An 18,011-nucleotide genomic window follows, 5' to 3' on the forward strand; every position below is an offset into this window, starting at 1 on the left:
AAGATGAAAAAAAAGTAATTCCACAGTTTGTAAGTCTAAGATGAAATTATTATTATTCACGCCTATCCGGTAATAAAACAAACTTCGATCACTTCGTCTGGTTCGTTATTTCCTAAAAGTGTTATCCAATGTTTATAGTAGGCCATTTAATGAGATTTTATCTGACTTTGTGTTAAATACCTGTACAAATACAATTCAGAAGACAGTAATCCGCAATGAGGATTGTTCGTAATATGTTTACTTACTGGAATATTTTTGGCTAATTTCGAACGTTCTTTAAATTCCGCATCCTTTCCAACGACATTCAATGGAACTAAACAAGGCGTTATGTGCTGGACCGTTGAATTTTATGAATTTAAGGACCGTTTAAGAGACGCGAGTTAAGGCGACGACAACAATGACCGTGGAAGAGGTCCCGATCGGCCCTTTCGCAAGGGTCAATGTATTCATTGGCTGAAGAGACCCCGTGACGCATTTGCTCGTACTGTTGACGATGGTTTACACGCATCGGTATGTAGTTAAGTACCGGCAGAAAAACCATTTGAGTGTCGCGACCACCATGAAATCTAGTTAACGATTCATCGGTCTAACGAATAAACCAGTTTCCGCGTGTTTCTCACGGCACTCGTTTCTCCGTCTAATCACTCGACTGTGGATACTTATGCAAATTGGAAAAGGTATCTAGATCTTTCTTAATACCAAACTGGAATAACACCTTCGATAATTGTCTACAAAACCACGAAGATTGCTTTTTCTTTAAAAAAAACCTCTGTTTTAAGTTACTCCACCTGTATTCTGTGATCCCTCGAATAAGATAAAAAGTTGCCGTAATAAAAATACCAATGCGAACAATACGATGGTCAGAATTTTTACGATGCAAATGAGCCTCGGTACAAAGTAGCCTCTCGCGTGGCAACGATCGCGCTCCTCCGGTAACTACGGAATAAATAACGTTTAATCGTGCTTAATAAACGTTCAGCGTCGTAACAGACCTGTGGACGATCGCTGGAACGATGTCAGGTGGCGCGCGGAGGGATACTCCTTGTGGAACGTTTCAGCCGGTCGGCGACTCTCGGCCGACCAATACCTGTATCTCACCGGGACGTAAAACCGTGGCCGAAAGTGTTCATCGATCGCCGCGAAATATCGCGATGGGTCCCGGCGGTCACGCCCTTTCGCGCCGCAAGATGTTTGCAAATATCGTCGATGTGGCTCTGTTCACGGCGCCGTAAACGTCCCCCTTAACGACCCCCATATTTCTCCTAGTGGAATGGTTATAAAGGAAAAACGATTATACTTAGACGCACAGATATTGTTTTCACCCCATCCAACCACGGCCAATTCGTACCCTAATTTGATATTGGACTCCACACGAGATTGTTCACGGCCGTCGACGATAATTCGTCTGAAACGCTTATTCGCTTCATGCCGATCGGCGACCGATTTCTTCCGAACTGTTGGGAGAAGCTTCGCCTCTTCAACCCTCTAGAGTCCCGTTACGCGAAAGACACCCGTTACTTTCGTCGATTTCTTTCGTTGAAGGTAGGAACACTCGTGTGTGACCAGGACTCGCGGCGAAATCCACGGAAAATTAGCCCCGGCGCGAGTAGCCGGTTACGAGCCAGCTGAGAATGGAGTCTCCATTGGGACGAGGCGGTAAAGACGCTAAAGGGCGCCGTTCGGTATTAAATGTCACTCAGCCGTGTCGTAAAGCAAAACTGCAGCAACAGCAGCACACAGACGTTCGGCCAACGGAGAGCCTGTTCGAGTCCCTTGCACCTTACCGACCGACACACGCCGTTATTGCCCGGGCCGCCCGTGTGATATCGCGAGGATGAAAGTCGAAAGGAAAAGAAAAGAGACGAAAGGGTCGGGGGGCGAGAGAAAGGCGAAATGGAGGTTCCGAGTTGTCGGAGGTACCAGCCACGGGTCAACGGAATTCCTTCGCCTTTTCTGGCTGAAAAATTCAGCTGCACCTGTTTCGGTGATGGGGAGCAACAAGAAACCAGGAGAGGGGGGTCATTCCTTAATTGCTGACGAATACTGCTTCTGTGTGATCGTGAACCGTAAAGTATTATGGCTTGTTCTCTGATAAAAGAAGTAGGTAGATGTAATGAAGAATGAGAGGAATTTATGTTCGATAAGACTGAGACTTGTTTAGTATGTGTGCTAATGACCGGAACAGGACAGACGTGGTTGAATATGATCAACTCAGTGCTTGAAGACAACGTAACAATTTAGAATCGAGAAATTGGAATTCAAGGAGTTCTGGGATAGTAGATTCGAACATGGGCGTAGCCAGACGGAAAAAAGTGACTTTTGCTGCATCTTATAAGAAAAAATATGGATTCTGCACCCCGCCCTCCCTTCCCAGAGTTACACAATTTTTGCGTAAGACTTAATATTCCAGTATAATGTGAAACACGACCATTAACAAAACGCATACATTTTGAACGATTTATGACTTTAAAAACAAAATATAGCGTGTCTGGCTACGTACGACTTTTTTCACTGTGACAGTCGATGTGTTAATATTTTTGCCCCCACCTGAATGATGACCTGGCTACGCCCATGGATTCGTATCTGGACTATCGTATTCTATCTACACAACGATCGATCTAATATCTTCTCCACAATTCCAATGTCAGAGCAAGGGAGCGTTGTTCCGCTGACTCGAGCACCGCTGGCCAGTCTTCGAGGGCCATATACATCAGCAGGCAGCCATCGACGATCCATGGCCTACGGTGGACGGATATCATCTCGTAACGGAGCGGCGAGGGTGTGTCGGAAAGGGGATCGAGGAAAGGCAATCGTCAGCAGGCAGCCGGTCGAGAATCCGCTGGTCATCGTTCGAAAGAAGTCGTCACGAGTAGACGTTTCAGGGTCTGTTACAAGTACCCTCGAGACACAATGTGACCAAGACGGATCGCCGTAGATTCCCCCGAGGTCTATACCTCGGTAAACCTCATAACACTTCGTCACGGTGGTTTCACCAGATCTCGTCTAGGTGACGGAGAAAAGTTCATGACCCACTTGTCGATCATTTTTCTCCTATGATGGAAAATCCTCCTGCGGTAGGTGACGATACTTGGTAGCCCACAACCATCCGACGATTATTCATCGTGAAAACCATCGAGGGGACCGTGAATTCTCGTAACGATTACCATTCGTAACGAACGTCCCCCAACCGAGCTACACGGCAGGTACAAATCGCACGAAGTTTCGTTTTTCTTCGTCTTGTTTCTGCGTCTGTATGGTTCACCTTATCTCGACCCGTGCGTCGCGTTTCTTCCAGGCAAAGTTTCCTATCTCGCGAAGAAACTATCTTGCGGAAATATTCCCTTATAGTCGTAACCGGTGACGCGGCCGCTTTTCATGGGCCCTGTACCTGTACTATTTCAAGCGGCAACGCGCGTATAATGTGTTCCGTGAGATTAACGGCGGATCGCGGTGCACGTCGAATCGAGCATTCGAACAGCGAACTACCATTAGCTCGGTTGGAAAAGATCGTTATTAATACGATCTCCTTTGCGGTGGAAACGAATTAAAGGTTTTCATCTCCTTGTATCTCGCCGCGAAAGTTGCAAATATTAACAGTGCGTGTATAAATTGAACAACTTACACAGCTGTCCGATCTATTTGCCGTGGTAGAACACACTTCATACGATCGCTGATCTGGAATTATCTTGTATGATCACTGACGCCGCGGAGTTTTACTGCTTTCACTTAACTTTACCGTCGACAGAGCAATTTCTCAATAGCGAAACTATTTGTTAGACGTTGGCATGTACCGTAGAATCTCGATTAACCGGATCGACCAGGGTCTTGTAATTCACTAATAACGAACGATCATCTCTTACAACTCTGTTTTGTTTCTACAAAATCCCTATTCCGTTAGTTCGTGACGTAGCATTTCCTGCAACTTACGTACGACGTACACTCTTCTGCCTGTCCACCAGAGAACGCAAATAATTAAAGGTTCCCTTGTCCTCTAAATGTCCCGAAAACTCTTCCACGAACCTTTTACTTCCCCGTTCTCGCAAGATCAAAAATTCCGTCCGTGATGAATCACCGAGTCGAATTTAAGACATTCGAACCCCCGACTTCCTGGTCTCTACCTCGAGTGTGACCTACCTTCGCCCCTTTAAAGCTCGAATGAGCCCCGAAACTAACGGGCGTCGCGATTCTCCACGGCGTGGCTCTCCGCGAAATCGTCGGTTACGAGCGTGTCCGTTGGTCCCGTGCGTTCGTGCCGTGCAAAATGGCCGTATTATCGGGCATAACGCAGCCGTGGGGTCCACATAGTAATCGTCATACAGGAGACGACGCCGGTACAGTGGTCCCCTGTACGGTTCTCCGGGTCGAGAAGACCTCCGGCCGAAGTCGTGGCAAGAAGGACGAAGAGGAAGGGAAACGAGAACCAATACGCCCGGAGAAATTAAACCGTAAGGACCACCGAGCAGGGGCGTCGGTAAAATTTGCCAGGCTCGAAGGCTCCGTGTGCGCAAGCATCTCCTCTCGGCGTTTTTCTTTTTTCCTCGGTGTCTTCGGCTGCTCGGTCGCTCCCGGCGGCGAGAGAGCGAGACGGGAAGGATGCCTGGGCCGAAACGAAGCTGTGCCCCCGCGCCGCGCAAAAGTTCGGCGAGACGGGAACGATTGCGCGGCGGTGCGTTAAAAATGAAGACATTCAGATGGAGATATGATTCTATATAAATCACCGGGGCGAAGAGCCGCCGCAGCGGCATCGTTCTGCTTGGGCCACGCTTTTCTCTCTTTCTCCATCCACCACCCGTATGTTTCTTCCTTTTTTTTTCTCTCTCTTTTCATCGGCGTGTATGCGTCTCTCTTACTCTGTTCCTTCACCTCTCTCTCTCTGTACAGCTCTCATCTTCGTGATTCGAGCCACGATTCCGGCTTACCTTTCCTCGATACCTTCCCTCGTCTCTTTCATCCTACCCTTCTTATTCCTTCTCTTCTTCATCTTCTTACTCCCTCGCTACACCACGCTTGCCGAGTCGGCTGGCTCTCTGTGCTTTTCATCGATGCGAGCTCGTGACCGGCCGCCGCCGCTCGTCCCGGTGGCAAAAAGGATTCATTTGTTTTATCTCGCCGATTTCAATTAATATTTATCGTTTATTTGCCGCCGGGCCGACGATATCCCGCGGACGAGACGGGGGCCCTTGGCCCGCGTGCTCCGTTACACGTACGCGATGAAATCCTGTTTATACAGGGTGTACCACGCAACTGGGCCAAGCACTAAGACGGTAGAAGATGGAAGAAAATCTCATTAAGAATAGTTAATCATTTTTCGAACCAAGTACCTTAATACTTTCTTGTATAGAATTAAAAAATGCATTGAATAGTGTTTACGAACATATATAGTTCTATTTAAAAGAAATGGAGGTGACCTTCGAATCTTTGAAATGCCTCCACTTTTGGAGAACGCACATACATCGCGTGATGCTTCATCTGAAACCGTTTAATTATTTTAAACGAATTTCTTTTTTATATTTCGCCGCTTTAACGCTATAGTTTGGCCCAGTTGCATGGGACACCCTGTATATACACGAGTTTCGCCCGCCCGGGTCTGTTCCTTATTATTATTGCTCCCCTCCTCGTGCCCAGCAGCACTCGTGGCGCTGTTTCGCGCGTGATACCACGTAAATGAATCGCGCGAATCGGCACCGAGGAACCTCGATCTCTATCTAACGCTGCAGCCCTGTATACGTGTATATCTAGATAAGTCCTCAGGATGGATCGTCTAATTAGAACTAGTAATAGCGAGGCAGGGCATTGTGCGTGGTATGTATCTCGGATCGGCGAGACTTTGGATGTTACCTCGAATGGATATTATAAAAAAAAAGGATGATTCCGTTTGTATCCGTGTTCGATACACGGTTCCCTCTCGTTTGCATCAGCCCGACGATGAAACGTGTTGATTGGAAAACCCGGCAACGGGACAGAACAGAACTTGTTCGATGAACACCGTTGCGAAAGCGAACCGTTCGATGGAAGTGGAAGGAGGAAGGTGTTTCGTGTAGTTCAATTTACTTGGCGGTGTTACGAGGCATTTGATTCCAACGAAGTGATTGCCTGACTCGAGCGAGAGAGGCCGTTGTCCAAACGACTCGCGAACAGCCGATGGAAACAGCGGAGATTAAAATCGTTATTGATCGGGCTGTAAATAAGTGTAAATTGTAGGGGTATTATCGGCGGTGGTTTTAACAATGGCCGAAGATACGGGGATTGGTTGGTACGATGGAATTTTAAGCGGAAGGGATTATTATTCTGCGATTTGTTAGGGCTCGTTGCTCGCGTAAAGGTGGGAGAAGAAGATGTACGGAGAAATTGTGGCATCGATTTCATTGCTGATCGTCGGAGTTGGAGTAATTCTTGCGGTGAGTAACAGTAGTGCTTGGAGGATCAGCTAGAGATAACGTACGCTTTAGAGATTGCTTTTGAAGTGAATAAACTCACAATTTTACGATTCAATATGCTTCCGAGAAACTAGTAAAGTGCGGGGTTACTTATTTGTACACAGTCTTTCTGGTTTAAGTGAAACACGCGTGATATTAATGGAATCAATTTAGACTTCTTGAACAAGGTTTCTGAACCAAGTTCTTGGTTAACCACCGTCCACCTTTTAAAATATGCGATTCTTGATCTATCTATTAAAATCAACATACTTTTCTTACAAATGAAGACATTTCAATGTATGAAAAGCATGAGGGTGCCGAGGTTGTTAGTCAGGAGGGTGGGGGGAGCAATGTAATTTTTTTCTTACAAAAGCCACTCTTTTTCCTTCCATTCCACCTTGCCCCCCTACCTACGCCCATGCTGGAAAGTATTATATGTGGCTCTTATTATCGAAGAACTTACCCACCCCTGGTCCACAGTATTCAACCAGCGATTTCGATTAAATAATCGCAGTGGACCAGAAATCGACCCACCCGTCGTTCCCCCCCTCCCCCCCCGGCGAAAAAATTCACTGGAATCAAAGGGCGCGTGTTCCGACAGCTCGGAAACGTTCCCCGAAGTATCAAGTATGGTATTTCAATTTAACCAGAAGAAATCCCGAAGAATCGCTGCAGGAACCGTGCAGCGCGGCTCGTGTATCGGCCGCGTGTGCACCTGCACGACGAAGGCACGGCCGGTGTAACATTGTCGGGGATGGTTCGCGGCTAACCTTACAGGTTTCCTGTTCCGCGAACGTCTCGACGGGCACGAGAGGCGAGCCGCTTTTACACCTGAATGTATATCCGCCGCGATCACTCGCGGGGATGTACCGTTGCGGCGGGAGTCATAAAGTAAATCGGCTATGATCGAGAGGGCTGCGAGTCGAGGTAGGTTCTAACTCGGCGAGGTACGCGTGTACGGTGGATACGGGCGTCAAGGATTACAGGACACGAGGGGGAAAAGAAAAAGAGAAAATACGGTGTGTGTACGTCGCGCTGCTGTTCCTCGATGAATGATGAATCGACCAGGAAACCGAGAAACCTCGTGAAACGAGGCTCTCATGATTTTTCATGGGCTACGTAAATATAAACCCCTGTTGGTATACAGCGGTACAGAATCAAAATTTAGCAGCTGAAATGGTGAAAAAGGAATGGTGGAAATTTGAGGCTTTCAGGAAGAAACATTATACTGGTGTTACTGTTAAGTGGGTAAGCCGTGAATTTCGTTTGGAAATTTGAGGCTTTCAGGAAGAAACATTATACTGGTGTTACTGTTAAGTGGGTAAGCCGTGTCCTGGAGGATTTTTCCAAATGATATATTGGTGCTGTTCATGTTCCGGTTAATTGCTTGCCAATCGAAAAACTGTTTTAATTGGTCAGCTGAACAATGAAAAGAATCCAATTAAATATCGTTTAACTTTCATACAAAATTCGTATGGACTTGTTATTAAACGTGGAAGATTTGTTCCGGGGATTATTGTTCTCCTCAGGCCTTTTCACACCATCAACCTATCTACATTTTTAATCCACTGTGGAGCACGGCGATTCCACGTGCTGTGTATGCTAATGTCATCGTGACGCTATTTAAAAATCGATCTCGAACTGATAAGCGTACGAACGTATAACACCCTATTTCGACGTATCTCGCAGAAAGTCGATTATGGATGTGTTTGCCTCTGCGCGACCTTGACCCTCGAGGGCGTAACCGGCCTCGTGTGTACCCTCGAGGACCGAGTTCAAAGTCCACGAGGAGACAATAGCGTTACCGGTTTTCCTTGGAGAAGCTTTTTTCACCAAGCACGACGGTTCGCTTTCAATCTTGCGGATTCGAGGTGATTCTGCCCAGTAGAATGCTGTCTCTCCAGAGGCTGTCGACAGTGGGGACCGTGTCGCGATAATTATCGCGGGATGTCGCGCGTCTCGGGATCTAACCCGTTATCGTGAATCGTGGATCCTGTGCGTAAAGATTCGTTGGAAGTAAGACATGTCGTACTTGACTCCAGAAAAAACCACCGAACTAATAAAATTTCCTCAAATTCTCTCCTTGGTACTCTACCCAAGAGTCACCAGATAGCTAAACGATGAAATCCTCACGTGTACCGACATAAAGCTGCCTCGAAGAAAAAAAAAGAACAATCACGAGTAGATACAAGTAGAGGCGAGAGGCCACCAGCAGTATTTTAATTCGAAAATGGGGTCTCGCGGCGTTGTTCTGTTATCGTGCCGAAGGAAGGAGATAAAGTAATGGGAACTGGCCGCGCGCGGGGCATTCGGGCAAAGAGAAAGAGAGAGCGGAATGGTGCGTTGTCGGGTCATTCGAGAAGGCGATTTAATATAAATCGAGAAGACGAATAGCGCGCGCGGCCTCCTTGACTCGCGCGCGCGCGCTGTAGTGTATCCCTAGGCGTACATGTATTTAAACAGGCGTTTAACATAATTCATCCTACTCTTGCGATCTCTCTCCTTCTTTCTTCTCTAAGGCGCGCCGCGGGATCCTCTTTCGCCCTTCGTCGTTTCTTCCGCTTGTACCCCCTTCCCACTTCCAGCGTTTCTTCCACCCTTTACCGCGAGCGAATCAACGGCCTTAGGAGTTCCTATAACCGCGACGGAACGACGATGCTCTCGTGGCATCGGGTCCTCGTCCGTTGTCCTCTTCGTTCATCCGACACGGAAATGTATATTATGCACGTCGAGCCTCGTGCAGGATCTCGCAGGAGGATGGGACGCGCGCGCGTACAGTGCGGTACTACGAGGACCAGCGCTCATATAAATGCAAAGTGGCTTTCGGAATAGGCTGGAACGTCGCTAGTAAATTACGGAACGATGGGGTCTGACTCGGCCCTGGCTAGATCCACTGTGTCCGCTTCCGAGTGGATCCTTGCCGCCCTGCGATTCGACGACTGAACAGGTCAATCGATTTTTCACGGGGTTCGACCGATTAACCGAGTTCCACGTATTGAAAGGACGGAAGTTAGGAGTGTGGTTGCTGTAGAAGCTTTTGCTACTGTCAGGAGATAGATTATGGTCGATTAGTTTAGGGTGAAATGGAGGCGAATAGCGCCTGTTTTCCCTTCCAACCTTTCTTTCGTACCGTGTGCCTTCGTAGAAACAAAGAAGCCCGGACTCTTGTCTCCAGCACAGCAATACTCTAACGTGAGTCTACTGTATCCGGAAGATTTAACGAAAAAACTCACGTTCCTAAAGATTTACTGTATTCTCAATAATCCTAGTAGCAAAAGCATACGCTAGAAGAGAGTTATTATCCGGAACAACGGAAATAACGTCCGAGCAATCAATTTACCCTCAACCGGTTAAGACCGAGTCTATTCCGCTAACGAAGTAACAGCTCGCACCTGAGGTCGCAACGCACGGTATGTTAATGAACAAGTGTAAATCTCGTTACGGCGCATGCCTATGTTGATACGGACCGTAATGTATCCCCGGGTCTGGCACCTTTGCGCGGCGAAGAAGGAACCATGTGATTATTGAAACCCATGAAGATGTTAGCGTAATCGGGATTCGTCACGTGCGCTCATCCTCTCATGAAATATTAAAACTGAAGAACAATCATAGACCTGGTCAGGGAATTTGATTGGCCGGTGTCTCATCAGCATATATACGGTATATTTTGCTGAAAATGAGACGTCAACCTTACGACCAGACGAGCAACAAATTTCTCTCGTAAGGTTCGAGCGGTTTCTTGCCAATTAAATTATCCCCGTGTCTCGTCCCCGTAGGAATAACGATCGCTTGAATATTCAACGGCACGTCCAACAGTCGGATGATTATCGAACGACAATCCCTTTATTTCACATCCAGCGAAACGTCTCCACGTGGCCATTATCCGTCCGATTAATTGTCCTTTGCTCGACGGTTTCACTTACGCGAACTGCAAACGCTAATTTCGCTCTGAACGCCGTATTGTCGTTACCGTGAACTACGGTGATACGCGTCCGGCTACCTATTATACGAACAGGTTCTTCCGCGCAATGAAACTGGTGAAATTCATGAAACCGTTTAATCGTGAATATACTTGTTATCGTAGCCTGTCGGAACGTTTATTACGAGGAATTCACAACTGGCGTATACTGATTCGCGTTATGGTTGTTGGTATTTCTTGGAAAAGCACTTGATTTGCCGAATACCCTACTTGTTAACGTGTTATCAGCTAACACGTTCGCTGGTCTGTATGATTGTTCCACTAGAAATTATACACAAGAGGCAACAGATGAAATGAAGATCAGGCAAAGAGATTCAAATGTTGACACTATCTACACCCTTACAGAAGGAATTCGGTAATTACAATTACTATATGTATAGCTGATCTCGCGATAGAAGAATAAGAGGAAACCGATAAGGGAAATGGGAACGAAACATAATATCCACTGAAAGGAAATACCAATGAAATCGATCTCGATATAAAACTATAAAGAGTCCAATGAAATCGATACATCAAAACTCACGGTTATCTCGTGAACCGACCTATACGAAAAAGAACAACCTCCAGTAATTCAGCATCCGTAACACCGAACCCAATAATTAACGCTAAACCACCTCGTGATCGTCCATTTCTGGCCGGAGAATTGCTGCTTCAATCGATCCTGCTCGAAGGCGCGGCACGGAAAATCCATTGGCACAATTTCTTGCTGGGGGCGATCCGGTTTCACCTGTTACGGCGTTTACTGTAACAACGACGTGGTTGCTGCTGCCCTCGGTGCCTAACGAGCAGCAAATAAACTGTAGAAGCGGAACCGATGCTCGAGTTTCGCTTGGCACGATGGACCGTAGAGGAAACCGCTTTTATTCTCCGAGCCGAGGAATAGCTTCACGACCGTAATCACGCAGAGATGCGCCGCCCGACGTGCAAACTTACTCGGGGAGTGGAGGATGTCTTTTCCCCCGTGGTTCATCGCGCGCCCGAGCAACAGCAGCAAGCACCTTGTCATTACGCGTAAAAGCATGTCAAGCCACGGCCAGGTACAGCTGGGGTATCGTAAAAGCGGATCGAACAAGCGTCGCCGCTACTTTACAATCTGCGTAATTGACGTCTCTCGTTTGTCGTTATTGCCCCGGCCGATATACATTTCGCTAGGGTCAACACGCAAGAAACTGTTCGCGCGGCAATAACGGATCCTGGGGGAGGGGGATTGACATCTGTAATTAGCAGAACATTCGATCCGTTCGGGACAAGTTTGTTTTTATGGAAACACGCGACTTTCTTGGTGCCCGTGTGCAATGCTGGAACCCTTATTGAGAGGTTTCAGATCCTTCGGGATAAGGATGTTGAAACAGTAAAAAAGTCAAGTATTCCGTTCATTTCTTACTACGTGTACTCACCGAATCTGGCATCTGCCGCTTTTTCTGCCTGGACAATTGCAACCACTCCTTAACTATCAATTTTACGGGTCTCGGAATCAACCTAAGTGGGATCGTCGATTCGTTCTCAGTATGCAATCTTCAGAAAACCGACGAAGAAACCAACGGAAATTCGATGATTATAATGACTCGAGCATCGACAAACCTATTGCGCTATGACGAAAGAAACGAAGCGTGCTAGCGCGTTGACTGGGATTCACGATTATCCGTGGTGCGTTTTTAACTTGTCATCGCGTGGCGGAGCATTGTTATTACGGGCGGAAGCTCGTAAAGCACGCGGCCGCGTACACGGGGTGTATCGTAGAACGGGGAACGAGAGTGGGGAGGGGGGTGAGGAGCGCATAATACGGGGCCCTACATAATTACCGCGTCGCGAGGAAGCTTTATGACCGAGCGTTTGCCGAGTATTAATTTTCTTCCGCGGCGTGGTTGCTGCGAAGAAACAGCCAGAAAGTGAGAAGCCTGCGCGAACCAAAGGAGAGGTGGGGGCACAGTTACGGATCGGGGGAAGAAAGGTGAATATAAAAGCGTTGGAAAAGGTGAGACGAACGATGGTGTAGAACGGCGTGCCGCGACGCGGCGCCGCGGCAAATGGCGAGATGGCTACGCTTCGTTCTCACTCGCGAACGATTTTATCGCTTCTTCGTATACCTACATATACATATAGGGTGGTTCACCTAACTTTATCACCCGGAATATCTCGCTTGTTTTTGGTAATATTAAAAAATGTTTCACACAAAAAAATGAATATATAAATATTCAAGATATTTGACAATTCTTTCCACTGATTTAGTTTAGTTATACATTTTCGAAATAAATGTGACAGAATACACTTATTTATGTTTAAATCAATGAATCAGCAGAGTCTTTGAGACTCCACCTGGGCACTAGAGGGTGCAAAGAAATGATAGTAAAGAACACTTAGAAACGAGACAACTCTCTGAAAAGCAGAATAAGTCCTCGAATAGTGGCATTGGTAACAAATACGATAATCCAGCAGATTAATTTCCCCCGAAATAAATACGAACTCCCACCGACCCCATCCCACGATAATCGAACATCACCCACGACATTCCATGCTCCCCCTGTCGGGACAATCAAATCGGTAATCGAAAAGATTCGAAATTTCGTACAGGGGGACCGAGGACGGGTCCCAGCGTCGAATAGGACGCGAAGGGGGTGGGACCCGAGGTGCAAACTTCGTCATTGTCAGGGAACTGACACTTCGGTGGAACCGGGGGCCCGGGCCCACGCCATTAATAACCTTAGCCCGAACGAAGAAACAAAGCGTAGGAGGGAGGAACGGGGTACAAAGAGGGGGTTCGGATGGGCACGATGCGCTCTCGAGCGCACGTTGCACGCATGACGCCGCGGTTTCGCCGGCACCGTTCGTTCTTTCGCGTATACGTGGTAGGTATGTATTCCGAAGAGTGTATGTATCCGATGCGTCCAATAGGGCGGGACACACGGGCATAAACAATTGCGCGTCGGCCTCGCCCCTTCCCGATACGACGTAATAAAACGAGAGAGATCTTTCTCGCGCTGCCCTCCGCGCGCACGCACACAGACACACACCCCGTCGGTCCCCCTCATCGTCGTGCTCTCCTCCACCTACCTTATTTCTTGCGTCGCTTCGATCTTCGGCGGAGAACTTTTACTCCTCATCGGAGGGGCCTCAGGGCCCAGGAGGAATATCGAAATGAAGCGGCGTCCGCGCGATATTTCAGCGAGCCACGGGGGTCGTCCACGCTAGGCACTACAGGGCCCGACCTCCTACGATCGCGCTCCAAGGTCTACACGCGCGCTGCCGACTCGCGCGGAGATCCACGGGACGGCGCGCACGACGATTTTTAGTATCGAGGTAAACGCTGCAATTATGGGCGAGTATACAGGCGCGCAGGGGAATCTGCTCGATCGAAGTCGCCCGGCGTGGTTCTTAGCTGAGGATGAGTATACATCGTCGGGATATCGTTGCCTGGGTATTGTTTGCTCGATTCTTTCAACGTTTTTTTTTTTTAACATTCTTGCTTCTCCTTGCGATGAATGTGTACTGGTCCCGTTAATGTCGATTGTAGATACAGTTGAAGTCAGTTTTAAATTGTTGCAGTAATTATAGTGGGAGAAAAAGGTGGTCGTGTGCTTCCATTTGGAATCGTCAACTTACTTAGCATTTGTAACTCATGCTATCAGCCTGAAGATTCAGTGTGACATAATAAATAATTCAGGGCGGAAAGGGGTAATATTCGTTCCAATCGAAGAATTTTATAAGACTGCCCTTAACCTGGGTTGGGCACACGTTTATTCGCATAATACATACTTAAATGTAGCAGCATGTATCTAACAGTGTTACTATCTATCAGATGTACTATCTATACATATATAAAAGTCCTGACTACTTCATTATTACAAACCAAATCAATTTGAAAACCTCATACAACCTCATACAACTACCCACCCAAAGCCACCCACCACGTAACGAACATTTGAGCCGAACAGTCCACGGGTTAATAGCGATAAAAACCTCTCCGTTCACGATCGAGACACCCGCTTACATAAGCGGCAAGGTATCGCGGTGCAGTTCGCTCATTTAGGAAATCATCGTCGTCGCCTGGTGTACGGGGGCCCGGTTAATTCGCAACCCGTACCCGCGGAGGTCTGACCTAAAGCAGAGGTACCGATTTTAATTGGAATAAGTTCCGCGGACCGTGCAAAAACCATGGGCCACGAAGCCGGTCGGGCCCCCAGATCGGCGTTCCTTGTCCCGCTTCGGGCTGTCCGCGGGATTTCTGGGACAAGCGGTCGGTCCACGGTGTTTCGGTTCTTGCGCCGGCGATTAAAGCGAATCGCGGGCCTGTCGCTTCCTAATTTATTAGGGCGCGTTACCGAAGAGAATCGTTGGAGGGGGTTGGGAGGCGATGGCGTTGAATTAAATTCGCAGCCGCGCCCGTTACGGCTGCTCGAAATTAAATTCGATGGAGATAAATCCGGGAGGGGAGGGTGGACCGACAAACGCGCCCTGGTGGTACGTTCACGGCTGGGTAAATTGAGACATTCGCAATGGCGGCGTCGAAAGAAGATCGTATCGATGATTAATGTCCATCGCTTAGGTAGGAACCCCGACGAAGTAACAAAAAAAATCCCGGCGCACAATTACAGCGTATCGTACATAATGACTCGATAAGTGTACACCGCGAGAAACGATACGGCGCGTCGCGCTGGACCACGGAGCGGGGATTACACTTGCGCCTCGTGGTATATACGGGTTCAACGGTATAATCACTGCAATTTCACCGAGTCTTAATCTTTGTTGGATCGGTACCGGGGCAACGAAATATCGTAATACACTCGAGGCTAAGCGGGAGACTCGAATGAAGAGAGAGGAAGGGAGACCCCGATTCTCACCGGAGAGGAGAGACTTTCCTCGAGGTGGATTAATACCAAACGCTGGTGAAAAGCAAAACTACGAGCGATGGGACAGGTAGGGGGTTGAGGGGTGGTGGGGGGTGAACGGTGATCATTCTTCTCCAGCAGCGGGACCGGACAATAGCAGCGCCGCGAAGTGTAGCGGACAAACAAATAGCCAATTAAAATTCCGGTTGCACGGCGAACATACTTGTATCAGCTGCGGTACTACCAACCATTGTGCACCGGAGGCATGCGCGCGAGCCGGTGTCCGGATCGGTTGACTGGGCCCGAGGTACAACCAGAAGATCGGTTGCTTACGACCAACCTTCAAGGACTATCTTCTCCCGCATGGCGGAACCGGGCCGACTCACTCGGTTTGCACTGTTCCGTTCAGCTGAATCCTGGCGTACCAAGAGGGACAGAGAGAGAAAGAAGGAGAGAGACATCGTTATCGAGGCGATCGCGCTTTTATCGCGGGACGATTTCGTGCTCGCTACTCCTGTCACGTCTACTCGGCCCGCTGTTAATTAAAAAAGCATCCGCGAGCGGGTTACCAGTTCGAGGCACGATTAATCATACATTCTTGCGGCGCTGAACAGTCATTGTTTTAGCGTTGTTTTTCTTGTCAGAGTCCTACTTGATTTCTTACTCTCTGGAGCCAGTTTATGTAGTCTGAGGTCAACTTAAGTGGTACGAAAAAAGTCCGTTTGGAAAATTAAAATAATTCTTTGAAAAGAAAAATGTGATAGGTTTGAAAATTCCAATTTCTGAAACCACGAACACAGCATACACACGATTCTTTACTCCTGTCCGGTAACAATCGACGTTTCATTAATTGGCGGAGCCCGCTAGTAAATCAAGGGGGAACGTTCTCGCACCGACGGGATAACCGATAAGGGGCCGGCTTTACGCGATCGTTATTGTTACTTGACCCAGCCGGCCCGATAAAATCGTGGGGGATGATTAATTAAAGCGGAAAATTAATTATCTAGGAGCAGGTCGTTTCGTTCCCACTTGCCGCGGTTAACTATAAACGTCGGAGTTTAAATTACTTCCTCGCCACGGCGATCGTACGCGTAGCTGTTCCCTGAGGAATCGTTTAATTCATAGATACCGATTTCAACTAGCCTTATGAATGATGATAAGTACCGTACCGGGTCAATAAAAAACCGCGCAAGACGAATTATCCAATTGAAAGCATCACGGGAGGGAGGACTTTCGAACACTCTCAATGAATTCAACGACCGAACACTATCGACACGTTCTGTGACGCGAAATACATTTGCAATCGTGAAGTATGAGAAGTCGCGACAAATTGTAATTGTTCGATGGGAGGGAGGGAAATACGTGTACCTAAATATATCGCGATCGATCCAGCAAGATTCACTTGAATATAAAAATCACATAACACACACTCGCATGCTGGACCATCGTTATTCAACAAAACATTGACAAAATACTTTCAGTTTAACATATATCGCCACGCAATTAAACAAAAACAGGGGATTACTGATTAATACACCTAGTATAAATGTCAAGACTATATTATACAAATTTCCACGACCACACTCTACCTTAAATACACTCACCTTCCGAATTATATATATTTGTGGGATTACAGGGAGTAGAGCAGTAATCAGCACGTTTCAGTGATACTTAGTTTATTGGTATACAAGTTCCTTGCGCTCGCGACAAAGTTCTGTTCAGAACCTCGGTATAGCCAGACTGACCCCGCTCGTCCTTACGCGCTCACTTAAAAAGGACGAAAAGAAAAGGGATAGACAGAGTGAAAAGAAAGACAGACGACGTAGGGGAGGAAACCGAAAATGCCGGGAAACCCGGAGAAAGTGTCGAAATGGTAAAAAGGAGAAATCAAGGGTACAACAAGGACCGCACAAGCTGGTCGCCAAATGTGCACGGGCACTCGACCTTCACGGCGCCCTAAACGGGAAGTTAAAATTAAAACAGAGAAAAGCTTAACAAAGAAGGACCTTTAGGAAAATCCAAAGACCCTCGATAAAAGTGGCCGTAGCTGTAAGACCCCGGGTCTCGCCCGAACCTGGTTAGCAAATGTTCATGACAATAACCAGGCTCGCACGAGACCGTGAGAAACGCTAAAAACTAAACGCCTAGAAACAAGGGCGTGGTGGCAGTCCTAAAGCCGCCACATATTCTACTATTTTATATTTTTTATTCTGTTCAATAAATTTATTACAATTTGAATCACTGGAAATGCTCAAGCACCTTTATCGCTACACATCCAGCTAAACTGTTTAATAGAAATTCTATCATTTGTTTCTAAGAGGGAGGACTTATCATCATCCATGAGAAATTCACGTGGTTCACTGAGAAAACCCACAGACACGGTCTCCACGCCGTGGAACCACTCGTGTGCGTGGTCACGAGAAACGAAGAGCAAGAATTCGCGACACACCTGCGGATGTTCAATTGGAAATAAACGAAACGGTGTACACGCGATCGCGTCCCCAGCAATATTCGCTCGGGATACCCCGCCCGCGCTGCGGCGAGAATGAACGATTACTAAATTACAAACGCGCCCTTAGATACGATCGGCGAGGGCCCATAATTGCCGGACTATTCATACATTATTGGCTCGTATATTATTTGACGCGATTCAATAACTCTGGGCCACGGGACGGCCGATGTTATCACGGCGGTCGTTAAGCCGCATTCGCAATATCGATCGGGGCCTGATTAATGGCCGCCATTTAAGAACCGTCATTTTTCCCGGCGATTATTAACGTTAAAATTGAA

Source organism: Dufourea novaeangliae, unplaced genomic scaffold (genome assembly GCF_001272555.1).
Source record: "Dufourea novaeangliae isolate 0120121106 unplaced genomic scaffold, ASM127255v1 scaffold7, whole genome shotgun sequence".
NCBI lineage: Eukaryota > Metazoa > Arthropoda > Insecta > Hymenoptera > Halictidae > Dufourea > Dufourea novaeangliae.